This window comes from Periplaneta americana, chromosome 9 (assembly GCF_040183065.1).
Source record: "Periplaneta americana isolate PAMFEO1 chromosome 9, P.americana_PAMFEO1_priV1, whole genome shotgun sequence".
Lineage (NCBI taxonomy): Eukaryota > Metazoa > Arthropoda > Insecta > Blattodea > Blattidae > Periplaneta > Periplaneta americana.
Genome location: NC_091125.1, coordinates 47976795 through 48000311, shown reverse-complemented (window position 1 = coordinate 48000311; position 23517 = coordinate 47976795). Strand labels below are relative to the sequence as shown.

The 23517-nt window shown below is 36.3% G+C and overlaps 1 protein-coding gene and 1 non-coding gene across 2 annotated transcripts in view; one reads left to right on the top strand and one right to left on the bottom strand.

Moving 5' to 3' along the window:
• The window catches only part of LOC138705892 (uncharacterized), a 250743-nt gene that overhangs the window by 51318 nt on the left and 175908 nt on the right, over positions 1-23517 (bottom strand). The gene's annotated exons all lie outside the window — the stretch shown is intronic.
• Positions 15651-15723, top strand: TRNAS-ACU (transfer RNA serine (anticodon ACU)). The gene has a single exon. It is a non-coding gene; the product is annotated as a tRNA-Ser (tRNA).

The window sequence follows — 23517 nt, the reverse complement described above, 5'->3', positions numbered from 1 at the left end:
CTTGATTATGTATTCCAGAAGAAATATGTTTAAAACTTTCCAAGTGACTTTTTTATTTCGTGTTGAGAATCCTATCATAAAATACTTTGGATAGCGAAGAACTGATACTTGTTTCTTTGCATGCAAATGTCATTATGTGGCATTGTAAATTACGTCTCGAATCTTCACGGAAAACAACTTACGGAAAGTGGAAAGTATCATAATAAGAACAAAGATCTACGACCCAATACGTAGATAATAATTTTGTGTTGTGAATCGTCATGTAAACTACCTAGAATTATCTGACAGTAAAGACTAAAAGCTGGGAACTTGGATGGAGGACAAAACTGGATAAAAGTTTAGATTATTTTTCTTGTCCTGAATCTTTTCAGTTAAATGCATGAAGTTTAATTTTCGTATTATCTAGAACAGGCCTGCACAAGGTTTGCGCTCTCCGACCCGGCTCACAGCTCATGAGCGGAATGCAGATATTAGCTGCTCTCTGTATAAGGGTGGAGTGGAAGAAGGGGTGGATCTCGTACAAAATGTATACAAAAGGAAGTACTATTACGAGTGCTTATGAAATAAATTCCCGTTCAGTGTTTGCAAAACTATCTTGGACTATTATTCATTAATAAAGAAATATTTATTTTACAGAAGTAATAGAAATTCTATAGCTACTTAAATGTACAATATCATTTTGTTATATTTTTATTTATCAGTACATCAAAATGAGGTTTTTATGCTGTTTGCAGCTGACAGGAACAGTACTGATCGTAATGAAACATCAGTTACAGATGTTCAATGTCTGCCTTTATTAAAGTTGATTATAGAAAACAGTTGCTCACAAATATAAATGTTGAGCCAAACATAGCAATCATTTTCACAGTCAGCTTGTGTAGTCGTGGATATTATTGCTAATGTTTAGCCTTGTAAAACTCAACCAGGCTAGTAGTATTATTCAAACGATCTTTAGCTCTTAGGTCACATTGAAGATCAATAAGTTCGAGCTGTAAATCGTTAAATGTTATGTTCCGTCTTTTAGATTCCTCCATACTGTACTGTAGCAGTAGGTAAGCAACGTGAAACTGTTACTGAGAACAGGCCTACACACTGCACTCTACTAGATAACTGAGTGGTCGTTTCCCTCTCCTCTACCTATAGCAAGTCTATGTCATTCTGACGTATCTTCCTCTCCGTTTCGGCGAGCGGTAAACACCGCTCTCCCGCTCCGAAGGAGCGCGCGCGCTCGTTGAGCGCTGTTTGTGCAGGCCTGATCTAGAAGAACTTAGTGTTCGGAGGACCAAAAAGTGAAGAAACATTACCATGAATACAAATGTATAGGAGCCATGATATAAATGAGTAAAATCGGTTACTCTTCAGTAAATGAAAGAATGAATTTTGGACTAAAATATAATAGGTAAAGATATTCTCTCTTTGCTTGGCATGAAGGTGGTTGGGGGCATGGAGATACATTTCAATGCAATCTTGACTTCGACATTAGAATCAGGTGGTGCGGTCAGCACTACGCTCCTATCGTCTTTTACCCCTAGGAAAGAATCGGTTCATAGGAAGCTGAGTGAATCCCGGATCGTTCTGAAAGCATTGACAGAGAGAAAAGTCACGCCACAACTCGAGATTGAATCCGGGACTTCCCAGTTCGTAGTCAACTGCTTTACCAACTGAGAAACGATACGTAATAGAAATATTAAATAGTGTGCAGGTGATTCACATACACTCTCCTTTAGGTAATGTCAAAATATAATTCATATATATATAATATAAAACTACCTTCAAAATGAAAATAATTCATGTTATTGATATGGCATTTTAACAGAAAGGTTAGGAACAGGTTGTATTTACAAGTTATTCAATTTTATTTACATAAATCGAATGGTAGATAGACAATATTTGTAAGTTTTGAATGGAAAAATAATATTTTTGTGTGAATTCGAAGTTATTAAAAAACACAATACAACCAAATCTGAACATATTTTCTGTCCACTTTTTTGCAGTTTTTATGACGAGTTACATTTGTGAGGGAAGATGCAACTTGCAATACACAATGGTCGTGTATGAATGTGAATTCCTTCTTTCCAGGTTCTACAGCAGCGCCATTAGTTTGCAAAAACGCACGAAGTTGACCACGTAACATCTTTTAAGCCAACAACAACGATTATGAAATATTAGAAAGGTAAGTTTGTATGTCGTATGTACATTGGAATAGATGGTCCCGTAACATAACCTGCTGTTTTATATACCCAGAAGTGTAAAATCTGGAGATCGGGAAGGCCAGTTACGGAAATCATTCTGGCCTATCCAAAGGGAGATTTCATTCAGACGATGAAGACTTGGTATGAAGAACCAGAGGAGACCATTTTGTTGAAACCACAAGTTCATTCGTTTATCGTAACTCACAACGCTCGAGCAATGCTAAATCATTCTGTATATATAAATTGAAGACTGGACATGAAAAAGGCTGTAATTGCCAAAGAGACAAACCATAGAAAACAGAGCTTTCTTGTGCAACTAGTAATGTAATATTATACGTTTTGCACATACAGTGTATGGGAGAAACTAGGGCCTAAATAAAATCACAGTGAGACTTATCATTTTTCTTTGTGGATTGAGCCAGAGACATTGATTATTTCTTCCTTTTTTTTGGAAAAATTAATTTTCAGTGATATTGGCACTCACAGCCTTTTTTATGTCTAGTTTTCAATGATAGTTTTTCAAGTAACCAACCGTGGAAGAAGTAAAACTCTGTAACGGTATCTGCAATGATTCCTCGTCATAGGTTGACAGATTATGTACGTTGAAAAATTCACTCAAAAACAGATTAACTTTCGATATTGTATATTGGAAGATGTCGAAACATATCAGAGAATACTAACGTAGTCCTATTTATAGCACTTAATAACTGCTTCATATATTATCTTCTACTTGAGTTAAAAGTTAAGAAAAATAAAGAGAAAATAATATTCCATCTTGGTTAGTCGTCGCCGCCGCCGCCGTCGTCGTCGTCGTCGTCGCCGTCGCCGTCGCCGTCATCATCATCATCATCATCATCATCATCATCATCATCAACAACACTACCAACAATAATATTACAAAGATTAGACCAATCGCCTATTACGGATTCATTTAGTCTATCGCTCTTTAGGTCGCCACATCACTCTTCTCATGGGACTTATTTAGCACTAAAAATATTTTATTCTACATTTTTTATAAGTGACTCATAATTTATATTTACAATTTCTACAGCTTGCGGTATCTCGGTAAACTTTAGCTAGTTAAAAAGTTTTTATTGTTTATAGCATCATTTAACAGATATAAGAAATTACATTTCTTGTACTGCTAGCGAGCAATATTGCTTTTTGTCAGAGAGTTGCAACGCTATACAAACTGCACATGGCTATCACTGTACAGAACTTTATCTGAGTTGCATTTTTAGTCTTGCCTTTCAAAATACTTGCTATATTGGTAGATATACGTATGCCTAAACGCATTGATTTTATATACTATATCTTCATTAATTTTATATGTTATATCTATATGTCATATATGAAATTACATCTTATAGAATACAAATGCGAAACTTGGTCTGTGATTTCATATTAAACTAATGCATTATTATTTTTTTTCCTGTTTGAAATTTTCCTTCAAACGTCTTTGTCTTTCATTTTTATGTTGATAAGACCGGATAATTTATGAATAGATAAAAGATAGAGTTCATTCTATGATTTGTACAATATGATGCGATCGTTAGAATGTAATGTCGTATTAATATATTTATTTTTATAAATTATTGTTACTGAAAAAAGTATGATAAAAATTTAACTAGAGGGTGCGTCCTGTCGGACAGCTTGATTTGTAGGAATTTTCATTACGATCGTTCCTTTGTATCTTGTTTTGAACTTCCTCGGGCATACGTGCATTTTAAGTATCCGCTATCAATTTTTAATTTTAGTAACCACACAATTATTTCATTCAAATAAGTATAGTTGACTATTTCGTTTATATGACGTCATTACATTTTTGGCCAATGAAGTGTAATGAAATTTTGAATTCCAACCAATCACAGCCATACATCGCAATAATTTCTAACAGTTCGATTTATCACTATCAACTTATCGCATGGTCGTTCTTTTGTTTAGTCAGTGTCGCCAACTGTTTTCACGTACATCAATGAGCAAGAATCCATTGTAATAAATAAAGTGCAAAATCCTACTTCCACATCTACATCTTCATCTTCTAATTCCATGTCCATTGTATCTAAAGAAAATTACACTCCTTCATAACAATTGTTCATTTAATTGATGTATTAATCAGGTTATTTATAATTATTACACTATAAAATGTTTAAATTAAATTATGATTTCAGCAGATCATGAAAACGTATTTCTGTTGTAATAACAAGAGAAAAGCGCAGTACATGGAATTAACATTTTTAAACCTGTATTTTGCTTTTCTCAGTTGGCATTACTGAATAACATTCAATTTCTTCCCTGAAGATGGCTGCAGAGATAGCAGTCGAAAGCTTGGAGCATTCCAAAATCTTAACTCGGCTGATATCCCGCGAAAACATATTAGCGAACCAACGCCGAGAAAGCCTCAAATCATACATTCAATTTCTTTATTGCAGTAATCGTTATTCATCTATTTCGACTGCACACTGTCTGAATAGGTTAAGTATTCATAAATACTATGGAATTATTAACATTTTGTGAGCGAATTTTAGGGATATATTATTTGCATTCCTATTTTATTCACGAAATAGTCCTAATAAATGTCACTTGAGGTCTGAGATTTCCCAAATAAATCCACTCGCTTCGCTTGTGGATTTATCGGCAAGCCTCAGACCTCTTGTAACATTACTATAGATAATAATTTTGTATTTCCATTTTTTAAAAGTAGGCTATTATGAATATAACATCACAAATATGTTCAACTTCACTTTAGATCATAGTTTAATTTTCCAGCCATTTTATTTTCTCATTAATTTAATACTGAGATATTAATATTCTTTTCGTTAAGTTCATTCTTTAATTCACTGACTTTAAAACTAAGACTTTTGACATTACATGCTTCCACTGAAAACTGATTCTTTATTCCAAATTGTTTTTTTTGCATCGCCTTTTGTTTTCAACGTTTGTTTCATTCGGATTCTTATTGTAAAGCTGAGTAATTAAGATTCCGCGTGGAGAAATTACCAATCCCTCAAACGATCATCGCTTTTTGTTTTCAACGTTTGTTCCATTCGGATTATTCTTGTTGTAAAGCTGAGTAATTAAGATTCAGCGTGGAGAAATAACCAATCCCTCAAACGATCACCCATCTGGAAGACCATAGTTTGTTGTAAAGATATTCTTCTCTTATTTAGGGTGTCTGCATCATGACATAAAGATCTATATGTTCATGACTTGAATTCGGGATTCACTTCCCAGGAGGACTAGCAAGCACCTGCACAGCTCTAGCCTACCATGAATTCTCCTCTTTAGTTACAATTTCCTGCTAAACGATGGGAAACACTTTAACTTTCTTTCATCCGTCCTCTACTTGAAGATAGGGAGTACTTATACCAGCAATCACCTGGTCTCCAGAGCTAATATTCGTTACTTAAGAGCTTTAATAACTCTCGACATATGGGGCTATTGGTTTGACTTGCTTTCGTTGAAGAAATGGATCTTATAGGCATATCTTGTTCTCTCTAGTGCTTCAGTTGACGTCATACCATAGTCTGTAGTTAGTAAATTATGTTTTAGTAAGACAATTGATTCAGCCCACAATAAGTTTTATGAGATTTGTGATTCAGTAGGCGACTTTGAAATAGTATTTTGAGGATTTTTGAATTCCCGCTTTGTTATTTAGTTCTTTAAATTGGTTATTTTACGATGCTTTATCAACTTCTTTGGTTATCCAGTGTCTGATTAATACGAAAGTGATAATACTAGTTAGATGAGGCCAAGGTCCAGCGCCGAAAGTAACCTAGCATTTTCTCTTAATGGGCTAAGGGAAAACCATGGAAAAAACTTCAACCAAGTAACTTATCCCAACCAGGATTTGAATCCGGGCCCGCTAGTTTCACGGTCAGACGTGGTATCCGTTATTCCACAGTAGTGTACCTGCTAAATTATTATTTATAAGTTTATTAACCTTATTTATTATTATGTAACGTTTTGCTGAACAGAAATGATAAAATAATGCACTCAGTCTCGTATTTTCAGATATACGTGCTTCTCTTGCAAAAAGAAAATGAGTTTCTGACTTTGCTTGAAGAGTTCTGTTGCTTGAAATATGTCAGAAAGTTCAGTTGTTACCTTGCCTTGTGCGAGAATTTATTTAAAACTGATTTCGGTGCGTGCTGTGTAGCTACATTGATTGATTGGACTGGCATGTTGTTATTGGTTTTCAAGAGCTCACCCCTAGCACAGAAAACACGAAATAGGAGGTTGCATTACAACTATAGCTTTGTCTTTCCCTACATGTAAGAGGACTCATATTTGTCAACCTAGATAGTCGGGCGGTTACCAGGATGGCCACCGACCGAGCGCAATAATAGATTTATAAGAAAGATAAAAGTTTTTTGTTTGGTTTCTTTCGGAAGGGAAATAAACACATAAAAGAGCTCTGCTTGTAAACAAGAGGTATAAAGGCAAATTGTATCGACTATTTTTTACCCATGTCAAAATAAGATTCTGTCTATCATTATATTAAGTTATTATTTTATAATTGAGATTATTTATTTCGCTTTCTGGATATCCCGATCTCAGAAATGAAATTACGCACGCTATCAGACTTAACGAAGTAAGGAAAATCTTAATTCATATTTGGAGACGTTGAAATCAACCAATAGCATTTCGTATTTATTCTATAAGAAAGACTGGTCTTGTCTGTTTATGGAAAAAGAAAAAGAGGAAGAAGAACTCCTGAAAAGCTTATAGTTTTTAATATATTTATAGTTAAAACTTAAAGATATAATAGCGACTGTATCCATAAATTAGTATCGTGAGTCGTCCAGTCTATTTCATCCTGCATTATACTTATATGTAAACCTTCCATGATCTAATATGGCCATGTGCTGTCTAATGACAATGAATGTTTTTGCTATTTTATTGCACAGAAAGTTCGAAGAAAAAAGATCACGTTTTTTTTAAATTGCCACAATGACAAAGAATTACATTTTTTTGTGCTTTTATTCCATGATAAGTAGGCATAGAGTTCACAGTGTTAAAATAAGTGTGATGTGGCTGTGTATATGAAAGTGTGTGTATTTGCATGTGTGTTTATGCATAATCTGCATATATAAGTAGATGTTGACAGTAAGTTTGTAAATATAGAGTATTTTGAACGAAGTCAATCCGGCCAGCGTTTTAGCATTTGTTTGTAGATACTAGAGAAAGACTAGGGAAATCACACAGTTAACATCTGCAGCCGAACTGTACCGAACAAACCCTAAATATAATTGATTGTAAAGGAGTACAAATTGCTTTGCAGTTTCAAGACATCGCAATTTAGAGTTTCAGTTATATTTTATTCAGTATTTAAGCCATGTAATTATATTAAAAATTCAATGATTTGTAGAGATTTTCTGATCTAATTTCGTAAATGGTTCCTTAAATTTTTCTTAAATATGTAATTTATTATTAGATCTGTATTTTCCAAAGGTTCAATTATAATGAATACAACGCAAGGAAAGTATTCTTGTGAAAATAATGCCAGTAAAATGTTCTTGTTATTAAAAACCACGGAAGTTGTATTAGACTTGGGTAAAGGAAGTGGACATGTACCCACTGTCACAAGTAATGGACGTTACTTACATTTTTACTGTTTTATGTTGCCTTAAGTTGAGAGCAGATAGCGAAGATGAAGTAGAAATTGCATGTACAAGTGTGGTAACTGGCACTTCGAATTATTTAAGTTCAACAGAAGGAAAAGAACATCTTTAATGTCAAAAAAATCTTTGTACTCGTTTAATGTTAATTAGGTGAATCCTAGTATCGTGAAGTTGTAGTATTTCATTTTACGACGCATAGATTATTCAGCGTCGAATTTCAACGTGAGTGAGAAGTGACTTAGCAGATTTTACTTGGGCCACTCTATCAGGGACGAGGTTCTTTTATGTGATGTAAATCAACGACACGGATCGACAGATTTATTATCTCTCGGAAGAAGTCATGTCAATGGAATTATTACCATTAGAATACATCGCCCTCTGCCGGATTTCAACCAACGAATCTCGGGTCTAGCAGCCAGCATAATAACCACGAAACCACAAGTACGACTTCATGAAGTTGCTGTAAAGAAAAAAAATCGGACTCCCGAAGAGCACAAATTGGTGAAAAAAATTAGCGTCGTTAGTACAAAATAAAATTCTTCAAAGTAAGCCGTGTTGAGCTAATTTTATTGCAACACTGTACGTCTTGTGCAGAATAATTTTGCTATTGCGTTTTTTTTGTCAATGTTATTAGGATTTTTCCGAAGGAACAAGGTTTTGTCGAAAAGTGTGTGTATCTAATACCTATCCACTTCACTTGTGTGATTCGGGGTCCGTATATTGTGGACAGATGGCAGGACTGTGACCCATTTTCAAGTTGCACACCTCTTCGGCGGGCCACGCTATGCATGATGTGTATCTGTGCAGAGTTGTCGTGTACTAGGGTCAGTGTATGTAGGCCTATAGGTCTAAGTGTAGTGTGTAAGGAATGGGTGAGGATGATGACGAGGAAGGGAAAAGGGGAAACCCGGTGCCGGCACGTTGCTTACTCCTGTCGAATAGCACCAAGGGGACCGCCAGGCTTAACGTCCCCATCCGACGGATGAATCACTGTCAACAGTACATTTCCTTCTCTTCATATACAGTGCGAAGAGATTTCACCCAGGCATATTGGTGCACATTTTAATGATTAGAAGTTGTGCACTGCCACCTCTCCTAGCCCCGAGGTAGAAATTTTACAAGAAAATTCCTGACCCCGCCGGGAATCGAACCAGTGCCGGCTAGTCTGGAGGTAGATATGCTACCATAGAGCTAAAGCGGCTGACTTTTTGTCTAAATGTTTCACTAAGAATTTGTCGTTTGAAAGTGTCACGAGAGAAAAAAAGTGGTGAACTTTGCATACTGAGATTTTGATAGAAATAAAACTCCTTTGTATCTGTTGTTGAAAGCGAAGTTTGAGGTCTTTGATTTGCCATCTTGTTGTATTGCAGTGTTTTATTTTGTACTGTGACAAAAACTCAAAGGTTGTTACTGTGTCAGTACACGACTACAAGGAAATGAGTTCTCTTTGTGTGCGAGTAAAGAAAGTAGCGTAATGGGAATACGAATCTCATCGCAAGTGTCCAGGTCTTCAGAGCATAAATTAAGTCTTCTATCACTAACCGTTGACTCTGAAAAGCTAGTTCATGATGTAAAATTGAAAAGAGGCAATCATGTTCCTCCCACTTACGGCTAGTCCTTTTTTCACTTGGTGTGTACTTGTAGGATATTTTCATTTGTTTCCGAATTTCTCCACAATGTCCATCATGGACACAGAGCAATTTTGCTGGGGCGATACATACACGGACAGGGGCAGGCCTATCACGGTAGATGATAATATAGTGTTGTATGAGAAGTGATACTGAAGGATTAATTAGGATTAGAAAGGAGGGTCATGTCCATTTGAATTAATACTAATGCCAGTATTCGCTTGGAGGGACTTGGAAAGCCATGAAAGACCTAATTCAGAACAGAAAGCCCTTCGAATCGAACTCAGGACGCCCGAATACAAGGCGGGAATAATAACCTTTACTCCATACTCACGGGAAATATTTTCATTAAATAAGAATTACATTTCAGTTTCATTTTGATCAGGGAATTATTTAAGCCAATGTGTGAAATACGTTGAATTTATAAACTACTTTTCAGAGCTCACATTCTATCAATATGAATAATATTGTATGAAAAACTCCCAATAGGTACTGAATTTTTCATTTAGAAAAATTATAAATTGACCTTTCCTTGTAATTATGAACACGAATATGAATATTGATAACAGATAAGAGTATCGTGCTTATTGAGTGGAATATTTGGGCTGAGATTGTGCAATAAGTCTCGCTTTATCTTACCTATTATTATTATTATTATTATTATTATTATTACTATTATTATTATTATTACTATTATTATTATTATTACTATTATTATTATTATTATTATTATTATTATTACAGAAATATTGAAATGATTAGATAAACACTGACTAATTAATGTAAAATATATGCTTGATAATCCCCACACAATATTGTGGCTAGAAGACCAACACGTAAATAATATTCCAGGCATACAGAAATCTCTTTCCTGGTTTACACTTCATTATAATTACTAAAGAAATTGCTGAATTACACAAATACTTTTATGCAATGACACGATCCTTAATTTTGCCATACTATTCTACGAGCATAGCTCATAGATGTCGTTAGTGCCGAGAAGCGTAAACCATTTAATACTTCAGAGACTTTCCAGAGTGCACCACAGGCGGTGAGTCTACATTACAGTATGATGGTGATTATGATGGAGAATTGTAGGAGTTCAAAGGGAAACAGGAGAAAACATCTGTGTTGCCTGGACCACAGGCTTGTCCATCACAAGGGTAGATCCACCGGATTTGAACCTGATCCCCCTGGCTTATAAGCCTAGCGCATTAGCAGTGGGCCACAGTGGCGATCTGATTTACACAAATGTGGAGTTGAAAATTGAAGCGGAAATTTTATAGCCTTATTTGCGATTGTGAGGTGCAAAAATCGCAGAAAAAAACTTTGATTTGATGATAGTATCACTTGATAGATCGAATAATAATAATAATTGATTTTTCAATACATTTCATTAAGCATGTATTCGTATTAATATAGACTCGTACTGTAGAATGACGCTATATAGTAAAAATTATTTTCCATGGAAAACACTCAGAAATAATGTATAAAATATCAAATTCAAAAAATCTCTAGCAACATTTCTTGATATCTTGCGACACAGCAAAGTGTCGCGAAACGACTCAAAGGTTGGGAATTCCCGGTGTACATAAGTGACACGTACTACGCGACCAAGGCGGGACCCGTCGTGGCAGAATGAGGAACTCCGTGCTCGCTGCGTATGTTTACTGCTGGAGTGTCGTCACATCCAATGCCTAGCGTTTCAATCTGGTCATAATGCTGCATGTAGGAAGACGTGTGTTTCATAGCCAAGCGCGGAGCATTATTTATAATGCCATAAAGTTTTCTGATGAAAAAAAGAAAACTGGTTTATTCCTACCTCTATCGAAGACAACAGAGCGTGCTGCAGCTATTGTGAAGGTAAATAAGGAAGCAGTAGGATTAGAAAGGAAGGTAAAGAATATGAGGACAAGGGTGTAGAAATATCGACACTAAACAAAGCTAGACGACCTCCAGCAAATAAGGTTTAATTAGACGAATGGGAAAATGTATCATAAGAAGAGAAGTTCATAAATATTATAATCTCTACAAAGAGCTTCCAAGAATAGGAAAGTCGCATAAATTTTGTAAAAGAGAGATAGGTTTTAAAGCGTGCAAGAAAACTTTACTAAAACTCATACTATCCATGGGGTTTGCATTCAAAAAATTTAAAGATAAAAGGAAATATCTAATAGAATGTTCTGATATAGTAGCCCGTTATTTACCTGGATGAAACATGTTTCCATATCCATTACAATGTCCACAAACATTGGCAAGACGTAAACGTGTCAGGAGTTTATACAAATAACAGTGCAGGTCAACGACTTATAGTAGCCCATGCTGGTGGTAGTGATGGTTTTATACTTGGTGCTTTTCTCATATATGATGTCCGGAGTCCGGCCACTTTAAAATGCTAAGGTAAGAAATGTATATCAAATGCAATATTGTATAAAATACAGTAGGCCTACCTACTTTAGTTTACGTTACTTTCGATTCATGTTCCCTCTTTTACGAACACCGATGTTGTGGTGTTTTTTCTGAATAGATTCCTATGTGTGTAAGCTTATGATAAAATAAAACTAAACAATAAAGCTAACTATATATACGAACATATAACACATAAAGCGTGTTAATAATAATGAAACAAGAGCGGAGTTCAGCATGTGCTTCATTTTGCATTTGATGCGGACTTTACAACACGGCCTGTGTTGGGAAGCAAATCGCAGCGCCACCAAACAAAACGGTTCCCGCCTTGGTCGCGTAGTACGTCTATGTTGCTTTCAGAGAATCACCTGAGTATGCCTGTTTACAGACGACTGCTCAAGCGATTTAGATCACAGGTAACCTTACATAAAACACATCTTAGCAATGTTTGTTCATTTCGCTATTTGGAGACTTCAGAAACGGCAAAAGGACAAACTGCTATTCCATATCCTAGAAGTAGTTTCGGATGGAAATACTAGCGAGATGCGTTTTATATGTTCTGAATTCGCTCATGCTGAAAGATCTCTTCCCATACTTCGTTTTTTTTTTATTTTATTTTTTTTGCGTTTAGCCTGTTCTTCGGCCTTTATTAACATCAGTAAATTGAGAAATTAAAAATCGAAGTTGATTGAAAGTGATTGCAGAACTCACGTATACAGGCCAGGAAATATCAGCTTAAATTTGATATAATCTTCGAATGTCTTGAAATTATCTTGTCTGAAATATTTTGTAGATGAAATCAGAATTACTTACTGGATGTGAACCCAAAGACCGAGATTACATGTTCGCAGGCATTTGGTTTCTATCAGTGATGATCAGCTCGAAGTTGAATAGGACACAACGATGTTTGTTAGAGCAGGTGAAGCTTGTCATTTGAATCATTATCACTGAAATATGTCTGTTAAAAGTAATTTTCTTTGATAATCCCACTTCAAAGGCGAGAACAAAAGTAGTATGTACTTTTTTCATGAATTGCATCAGAAAAATGTAGGATGAATATATAATTTACTTACCAAACCAGAAGAATAAGAAGATTTTAGAATGCTAAAATGACTTAGGAAACAACTTGAAGATAATATCAATGTAATATTAGTTGCATATATTACCATTCCTGATCTGTTTTACACTTGCTTCGAACATTTCCCAATCACATTTTTATTACAATAATTTTTATACGTATTTACTTACAAAGGCTTTCAGAGACTCCGCAGGTTCATTGCCGCCCTCACATACGCCCGCCATCGATCCCTATCCTGAGCAAGATAATTCAGTCTCTGCCATCATATCCCATCTCCCTCAAATCCATTTTAATATTATCCTCCCATCTACTTCTCGGTCTCCCCAAAGTTATTTTTCTCTCAGGTCTCCCTACTAACTCTCTATATGCATTTGTGGATTTACCCATACGTGCTACATCCCTGCCCATCTCAAGCATCTGGATTTAATGTTCCTAAGTATGTTAGGTGAAGAATACAATCAGTGTATTCAGAATATAACCGGACCGGTAACATGAATGACGTCATGCTGCAGCGAAATAGGAACAAAACTGCTGGAAAGTTGAATGGCTATCATGACGGTTGCAAAAGTTGTATATCATATGCTAGCAAGATTTTGCCAAATTTCCATACTGTCATCTCGCTCAAAGGAAAGAGAGCATAAACAATTTATTTCTTGAATCACTACTAATAACTGGTCCGTTGCCATGTTCGTTCATAAGCCATTAACATATTTTTTTTACGTTGTGCACATGACAAACAATACAGCAGAATACACCGCCATGACACAACAGTGCGCGATGTCATTTGTCTGCTAATTCTCGCCCTATACAAGAACCGCCGCCTCTGTAAGCTGATGGAACCGGTGCGCCACCGGTGGATTCATGTTGAAATTCGGAACACCGTGATGCCATCATATTACTCAGCGCTGAGATTCGGAACACGCTCAATGCGTGCAGTTCTGCGTTGTGTAACTTTCTCCATTGTGTTGTAACTTCATCCCTCTTAGCTCCAAATATATTCCTAAACACCTTATTCTCGAACACTCTTAATCTCTGTTCCCCTCTCAAAATGAGGAACCAAGTTTCACAGCTATACAGAACACCCGATATTTTTTTAATTCTAATTTTTAGTTTTTTTTAAAGAAGACTAGATGACAAAAGCTTCTCAACCGAATAACAACGAGCATTTCTCATGTTTATTCTGCGTTTAATTTCTTCTCGAGTGTCATTTATATTTGTTATTATTGCTCCAAGAAATTGCATTTTTCTACCTCTCCAAAGGATAAAATTTCCTTCTTTTATATTTTCATTTATGATTTTTATATTATGATGAACAATTTGAAATGCTTGGTGGTTGTAATAGAAGTTACGCTAGTCACTTCTTGCTTACATAGACTTACCGAGAGGTTGTTACTGTGTGGCAGTGCGATGGTCGAGTAAGAACTATACATTCACTCTTTGTATGTATCTTGTCAAAATACAGATTCTGGCTGCTGGATCTGACTCTGTTATGTTTATCAAATGAAACGAAAACATAAACAATCTTTTCGCTTATTACGCTCATTAATGCTCATAGATGCTGACTGCCTGTGAGCAGATAATTTGCTTTTTGTGTGTTCGCCTCTACTACAAGTATACTGTAGCATACTATGTTTTATATGCATGCATTTATAATGACATGGTTGGGTCTGTTTAAATGGTGAGTCAATAATTGTTTAGAAGCAATGATTGTGATCTCAATTCTTGCATTATTAGAGAACCATTGTCTCGTATTCTAGGTGATTGTTTTGCATTCCTCTCTGTGTATACGAAGGCAGTGGACGGAATGTAAAGATACGGAATTAAAATTTGGAGCGGGTCTTGATGGGAGTCCAGCTGTATGTAGGCAACAATTTCACACGACTGTCCACAAGTAGCATATACAGAGGGATAGCCACCGTCGTAGCTCAGTCGGCTAAGGCGCTTGCCTGCCGATCCGGAGTTGCGCTCGGGCGCGGGTTCAATTCGCGCTTGGTTGGGGTTTTTCCGAGATTTTCCCCAACTGTAAGGCAAATATCGGGTAATCTATGGTGAATCCTCGGTCTTATTTCGCCAAATATCATCTCGCTATCACCAATCTAATCAACGCTAAATAACCTAGCAGTTGATACAGCGTCATTAAATAACCAAGTAAAATAAAAAAAAAAATACACAGGGGCTTGTTTACTGCACATGCACAGTGTATTGTAAGCGAAACTTATACAATAAGGAAGCTCCAAATTTTATTTCCGTATCTGTACAAGGTGTCTGATTTAAGCCGTTCATTTTTATTTAGACAGCCCAAATAGCAGTCAAGACGTGGGAGACTTTCAGTGGTTTCACAGCGGTGTCCGGAGTGGGTATAGGCTATCATTCACCGACATTTTAACGTGAATGTTACGAATTTTAGCCTCCGTGTGACAATTTTGTGTTTAAGATGTGTAGTGAATCTCTTATGTTAATTACTTATTTTCTTTCAGCTTTCAAACATTCCTTCTAGTCACGTATATAGTTGGATAGTGTTTTATCCAGTTATTTGATCTTCTTGTAGTTCCGATAATATCATATCTTAATATGTAAGCTACCTCCAAACCATGCAAATCTGGCTTTCAGGTAAAGCTCCCTGTGAAGCAGACTTGAATAATTTCAAGGTTTCTGGCACCTTGTCAGCCCACTTGAGTTGTGTGGATATAAAGGGAAAAATTGGGACGATGTCGGGTATAGTTCCTGGGTAGCTCAGTTGGTAGAGCATTCGTTCACTAAGCGAAGGGTCCCGGGATCGATACCCGACCCGGAAAAATTTTTCCTTGAAATTATTCATTACCTCCAAACCCTAAAATTGGTTTATTTGTTTAGTTTAATTCGGAATAGGAAACGGTCATAATAAGAGGTATTTTTAAATAAGGACAGCTCAGAGCTTTAACGCAATTTGTCCATTTATTTCAAAATATTTTGAATACGTAACTCCTAGTGACACTATCATGAGAACTTCACAATCTGGATATACCAAGAAAATGTTAGTTTCAGAGTGTGGCAGATCAAATGATCTAAGACAGTGGTCGTCAGCAATTGCTGAAATGGATAAAGGGTAAGGAGTGTAACATAATATGCTTCATCGTGCAGAAGGGAGAGGGAGACGACATACCCGCCAGCAGCCACGGATGCACACTAGTGCCTCTCTTATCCGCGAGTAAGAGACGCTAGTCCGAGGGTGCACTGTGTTGATTTTTTATTTTATTTTAGTAGGTTATTTTACGACACTTTATCAACAACTTAGGTTATTTAGCGTCTGAATGAGATGAAGGTGATAATGCCGGTGAAATGAGTCCGGGGTCCAGCACCGAAAGTTACCCAGCATTTGCTCATATTGGGTTGAGGGAAAACCCCAGAAAAACCTCAACCAAGTAAATTGTCCCGACCGAGAATCGAACCCGGGCCACCTGGTTTCGCGGCCAGACGCGCTAACCGTTATTCCACAGGTGTGGACTGCACTGCAATGTGCTGATGACCGCTGATCTAAGACATAACAGATCAACGACAACCCACATGGAACTGTACCATGTCGACGTATTCTTCTTGCTGGAACATCTTATATTCAATTCTCTTGTCGCTATCTTTCACTTTTACTGTCATGAGTTTCAGAGAATCGAACCGTGAATAATTACCGACTGCAGGATTCGACCTTTTATAGCTACAGCGTCCATACCTTGTAACTTGTAATTTGGTTCCGCTTTCTCTTCTCCGTATCTCATAGTGTAGAGATACGGTGTTATGATGGAGACAATAACTGAAGTCTTCTCCTCCTCCTCCTCCTCCTCCTCCTCCTCCTCCTCCTCCTCCTCCTCCTCCTCCTCCTCCTCCTCACACTTGCCAGACTGAGATAGAATTTATAATATCTACTCTATTTATAACTCGTAAAGTAGTAAAGTTTTCCATTGACTCACATCAGAGCAGAAATTATACACAATATTACATTTATTTCGTTCATTTTGCTTACATTTACATCTAAAAGTTACCTAAATGTTCAATGATTTGAAACTGACCTAAATATCTTCACATAAGTTCCAAATGTTTTCGTGAACACTGTTTAAAGTTTAATTCTTGTGTCGATACCGCAGTTAAAAAAATTCTACATCTCATAGTCGGTGAGTTCTAGTTTCAGTTTTCGTTCGTAAACAGACCAAGATTCATGATATTTTCTTTTCTCCTTTCCGCTCTGATGAATACGTGATAGTTTTAATTCCGGTTTCGATTTCCGGCGAGATAACAACAACAACAATAATAATAGTACCATTTTAGGTTCAGTTTTAGCGGTCGTTTAACAGTTTTAGTGAATAAATTTTAAGAACTGCGATTAATAGCCTTACATATTTTTTTTCCTACTGTACGGAGGAGGGACCCGAAGGCTTACACTGCAGGCTGAAGCTTATTGTGCTTACCACTCCTATTCTGTGAATGATTGGGTAGCCGAACGGCCGCGATCTTGTACAAGTTCAGCATGCCGCACTGTGAAATGAACCCGAGCTATGATATGGATGATGATATGTGACTTAATGATGGCGAAATGAATCCGAGGTCCAACACCGAAAGTTATCCAGCAATTCTGCTTCAATTTATTGAGGGAAAACCCTGAAGAAACTCCAACAAGGTATTGATCTAAATGAGGGATTGGAAAGCAATGGTGGATCATTAATGTTTAGGTGAGGGGTTTGAACTTTTTCCATTGCTGGTTGTCACAATAAAAAATTAAGACACAACGTTTCGAAGGGTGGTTCTCCCTTCGTCTTCAGGTGGAAGGAAGACCTGAAGACGAAGGGAGAACCACCCTTCGAAACGTTGTGTCTTAATTTTTGATTGTGACAACCAGCAATGGAAAAAGTCCAAACCCCTCACCTAAACATCCAACAAGGTAACTTGTCCCAACCAGGATTCGAACCCGAGCTCGCTCGTTTCACTGTAAGACGCGCTGACTAATATATACTTACTAAACAAGAAGAAGGTAAAAGAGAAACTTAATAGATCGAACAATTACCCTGCTTACAACTTGGATGCAGACATTCAGTTTTTAACATAGCTTTGGAAGAAATTTATTGTATGCAAACAGAAATTCATTCATTCATTTAGTGTTCTGCCCAAGGGTAGGCCTTTCACTGCAAACCCAGCTTTCTCCAATCTTTCCTATTTTCTGCCTTCCTCATATGCTCCAAGTATCTTAATGTCGTCTATGATCTGATATCTTCTTCTACTCCGAACTCTTCTCCCGTTCACCATTCCTTCCAGTACATCCTTCAGTAGGCAGTTTCTTCTCAGCCAGTGACCCAACCAATTCCTTTTCCTCTTCCTGATCAGTTTCAGCATCATTCTTTCTTCACCCACTCTTTTCAACACAGCTGCATTTCTTATTCTGTCTGTCCACTTCACACGTTCCATTCTTCTCCATATCCACATTTCACTATTCGCTTCTCTTCACTTCGTCGTAATGTCCATGTTTCTGCCCCATACAATGCCACACTCCATACAAAGGACTTCACTAGTTAGTTCTTTTTCCAGAGGTCCGCAGAAAATGCTCCTTTTTCTATTAAACACTTTCTTGGTGATTGCTGTTCTGCTTTTGACTTCTTGGCAGCAGCTCATGTTACTGCTTATAGTACACCACAAGTATTTGAAGCTGTCCACTTGCTCTACTGCCTCATTTAGAATTCGCAAGTTTCTCTTCTGTATTTTTCTTCCTATGACCATGCTCTTCGTCTTATTTGCATTTATCATATCCCATACTGCTCACAGCTGTCATTTAGCTCCACTAGCATATCCTTTAGTATCATTTCCCCTTCTGCTAACAACGCCACATCATCAGAAAATTTTATGAACTTTATTCTTCTTCCTCATACTATCACTCCTCCCATGTGCAAACAGAAAAAGAGACGATATTTAACAGTTGTTTTGTCCTTGTCAAAATTTATCTACTTGAAAATATGATTTTTACATTAAGAGAAGCTAATGAATTCTTCGTCCTCAAAAACTGAACTGAAAGGTCAGATGTTAATAATTAATCAATAAAAACAATATATAATTAGCTTGGCTTTCCAAAGGCAGACCCGGGACGGATCCTTGTACTCAGGCTCGCGTTTCTCCATTTTGTGCTCTATATATGCGATAATTGACCAAGTCGAACAGGTGGCCTGGGTGACATTCTTGAATCCGATGCTGACAGATAGTCGTCCTGCCTCAGCTCTGACAGAGCCAAGTCCCATCCTCAAATGAACACCTGATAAATCCCTGTATCCGGAGCTCCATGCTCTTCCGTCATTAGCATTGGAAATCCGCACAACTCTCAAAACTTTAAACTGCCCGCATATCTTTAGCTATTGTGAGTGATAAATGAAACGAGAAAGAGTATTGGTGGAATGCAAGAAGGAAACGGGAATACCCCGAGGAAAACAGTCTGCAACCTCTGCTTTGTTCACCAAAAATTTCATCACGACATAGTCTGGTATCGAACCCGTAGCGCCTGGAAGGAATAATAGCGTTATAGCGTTAAGTAACAGATGCGGCAAGCAAAATGTAGCGTTTGTATTTTCATCGGTGTTAATTAGCACCATTGAATGGAAAGAAATATTTCAATGAAGCATGAAATAAGACTTCACAATGGCATTATTTCAACTGTACTCGATATTTGCATCCAGGTCGTAGCACCGAATGGACAGTTATTCAAAAGCACATTTATCGTGGACAGAAGGCTTGTTTACAGTGGTTTAATGTAGTGCGATATCATTCACTAGGTCGGATTATGACGCGATGTTTCGCTACGGATTGTACGCGCATCTGTGTTCACGCCATTTTGCTCTTGTGTTTCGATCATGAATATTCTGTTTTCTGTGCAATTCACTGCTTTGACTTGGTTCGCTGGGATAAAGAGCCTTGTACTCTCATTATTTCGTGGATTCAGTGCATTGTACCCATGAATGGAGCACAGTTGATTACTATTGTGCGGAGAAAGTATGGTAATCGTGGACAGGGTCAATTTTCAGACTTCAGTGACAGTCTTTGAACATTTTTTTTACCGTTCTCATGTTTGCCGGATAGCCATGTTGAATTAAACAGTAATTTAAAAGTCCTTTATACTGGTTAAAAGCTTTATTGAATTGCGTGTAGGCTACACATACTCCGATTATAAGATATACTTACGTATTTATTTAAAGACTTGAAAAGAAATTGTCGGCGCAGATAATTTAATCGAAATTCCCCAAATGTAGATCTAAAAGTACAACAACACTATCATGGTCATTATCTAAGTTTAAGTTTCTAATCCGGGAAAGAAATGTCAATGCTAAAATTAATATATTTTGTTATAGTGTCAGATTTCTGCTGGAATGATATTTACATTACTAATGCACCATTTGAATTCGATATTTAAATTTTGACAATAATTTATCTTTTACAGTATAAAAAACACATAATTTCTAGAGAATATATACCTAGATAACTGAAAGATTTATAATTTCTATTAGTTTTTTACGTTTTATACAAGGCGTGTCCGTAAAGTAACTTTCCCACTCGTCCCACAGCTAGCAATCCATATCATGGATAAATATATAATAGGATGCGAAACTTACTGAGTTTCTCGTAACACATACTAGAGGCGCTGTTGTAGAAATTGATCTTGCTGCCATCTGTTTGTGGGAGGGGCGTTATTACATCTAGCAGCGCAACAAGTAGCGAAAAGAGTAATTACTCCATGCATTTAGCAGCGCACCTGGTGACGAAAATGTTAAACTGTGCAGAAAGTATTCCCTCCCACCCTCAACGATATTCAAAACTAACTCAATTTAAAATAAAATATTTACAGTTTTATTCCTCACAGCATATTCTACTGAAAATTCTTACCGGAGCCAACAGGAAGATAAAAGAGACGATGTGTTTTCACTACCCGATTAAACTATAACCAGACAGAGACAAAAAATAAAGCAAAAGGTTAGATAATTGGGATTGTATTCTTTGGGTATTTATTGTACAGCACAATGGAAAAGTCTGCAAGAACTACTTAGATAGTTAAATTTATTATATTACTATTACTTTACAATACATTCAACAACACTATTTTTACAACGTCCATAAACATCACTGTTTAACATACGCTGCTTATACACACACGTATCACTTTATGTTCACTTATTAGCAAGTTTCAGTCCGCCATCTCGGGTTCTCGGCTCATCGACTCTCCCGTACAGCAATATCTCGAACGGATAAATAGAGAACTCTGGGTAATGTACCCAACACGTAGTTCTAATGTTCACCACCTACGACGTTGGGCGCTGATCACCTTATTTCAGACCTCCAAATCCAGATGGTGCTGACCGCAGTTTCGCATCCTATTATATATTTATCCATGTCCATATATTGCGCGAAGGGACTGCGTGTACGTGATAGAGTAATGTCCTTGCATGACGCATGCGCTAGCGAAACTTTCCGAGTGCTCTCAGTAGCTTCGTTGCATTAGTTGAAGATGGGCGCTCCTATTCCAGCTTCCACCGCGTGTGAAGTGCGATCAGTGATAAAGTTTTTAAGTGCACAGGGCATAGCGCCGATTGAAATTGAAATTGCTGCTGTAGACAATTTTCAGCAGGACGCCAAAATGTGCATGACGAGGAGCGCAGTGGGAGGCCAACTATCATCACAGACGACCTTGTGAAGCAACGCACCATCTGCTTGCTAATGACGTTAGGCCCATAGGCCTAGCACAGCTGACGATAAATTTCATGCCAAAATCTGATACAGATTATTAGTATATTTTATTACAAAAAATTCTGATATTATTTTCGACTAACGAAAATCGTATTTCACGACATAGAAAATTCCATATAAGTATCTCATTGGCTAGTGCGTAATGTGATCGTAACAGTTACTTGGTCAATGTAAATACCCCTTCGTTAGAAAATTTGCTTCGCCAGCAGTAATAAAATTATACTTTATTCTAAAACTCTAAAATAATGACAATTAATTATTAATTATATCCACGAGAAATTGTGGACATGGGATTCCAAGCATATTTTAAAGTATTGATCTCAAAGTTTAAATCTCTTTTTTTTTTTTTTTATCATTTTTCTATTTTTTATTCGGCGGATCAACCCTCACATTTAAAATTTCTTCACAATGCGCTGAAAGGCAGTAAATTTGGAAACAATCTCGACAGTTTAGAGGATTTAATATATTTTGTTGCACAGAAAGTTATCAGTGTAGTTTGATGCATACTCACAGAGCTTGATGTGTTCATAGATAATCGCGCAAAAGTCCTGTTGTTGAAATAGAAGAATAGAGAAGAACATGCTGTGTTACAACAATAATCGATCACGTCATTGCAGACAAGAATTTATCAGATCTTTTTATAGACGTATACGATTGAGGTGAAAATTTTGTCTGTTAAGAATATTTTAAAATATTTTCAAAATGAATATTTCAACAAAAAAGATTGCGTTTGCGCGAATGAAGTTCCAAATTCAGAATACTCAGCAATAGTTTTCATTCCCCGACGAGTTTCTTTTCATAGCATTACTTGCGTTTCAATATTGATGGTTTATCACTCTTAAATTCCAATGTTTTTATTTAGCATTTTAATTTTTCATAAGTTTATGAGATACTTGTTACTTAGTGACGATAGTATTTAATAGCTATATTAATTAAATAAAAATTATTCTATATTGTGGAAAATTGATGTTTAATTAAAGAACATAAAGCATATAATTAAGTTTTTAATTTGACAGATAAGAGCTGAATCTTTAGAAGAAAAGTCGTATATATAAAACTGGAATTATGACTTGGGAAAATAATATTAATTATACAAGAAAAAACCAGCTTACCAAACGAATGTAAGTAAAGAAAGTTATAGTTAATAAGTAGATTATGGAAGATCATAGTAAAAGTTCTTACTTGACTTGCAATTTGATTTAAAACATAAAATAAAGTAAAACTACATTCAAAATTCTATAAACAATATAATAAACAAATTTAAATTCTGTTAAAAAGTAATGCATGTTTACATTTTTTTAAGTGAAAAAATTTGTAGTAGTTCTAAGAGTAAAATGGAACATTATCAGGTGCGATAAACTTGAGTTGGATTTTGTACGAATGAGCAGAAGGAACCTTTCTTAAGAAATGTATAAAAAAACTTCCTTCTGAATTGTAAATAATTTTCATTATGTTTGTAATAGAAAGAATGCAAAAATGTTTATAAATTATTCAGTAATGAGTCTTTTACATGTATATTATAATTAAATACAACACAATTTTAAGTATAAAATTGAAAACACAAGAAAAATTTCGGCTTAGATTTTGAGAAGGGACAACCTGCACACTCTTAGATCCATTGTAACTTTGGGGTCACCCATAAGAGAAAGAAGATAGGCCTACTTCAATTTATAGACCTATTTTTACTAACTGCAGTAATCACGTTTTTGCTGATACTAAAAAATATCCTCTTTGACATACTACGGAAGAAAATTATAAAGAAAACCACTGTTGGAAATGAAATAGAATCAATATCAATGATAAATAAAAGGTCGGTATAAAGAACCATACATTAGAGAAGATATCAACCA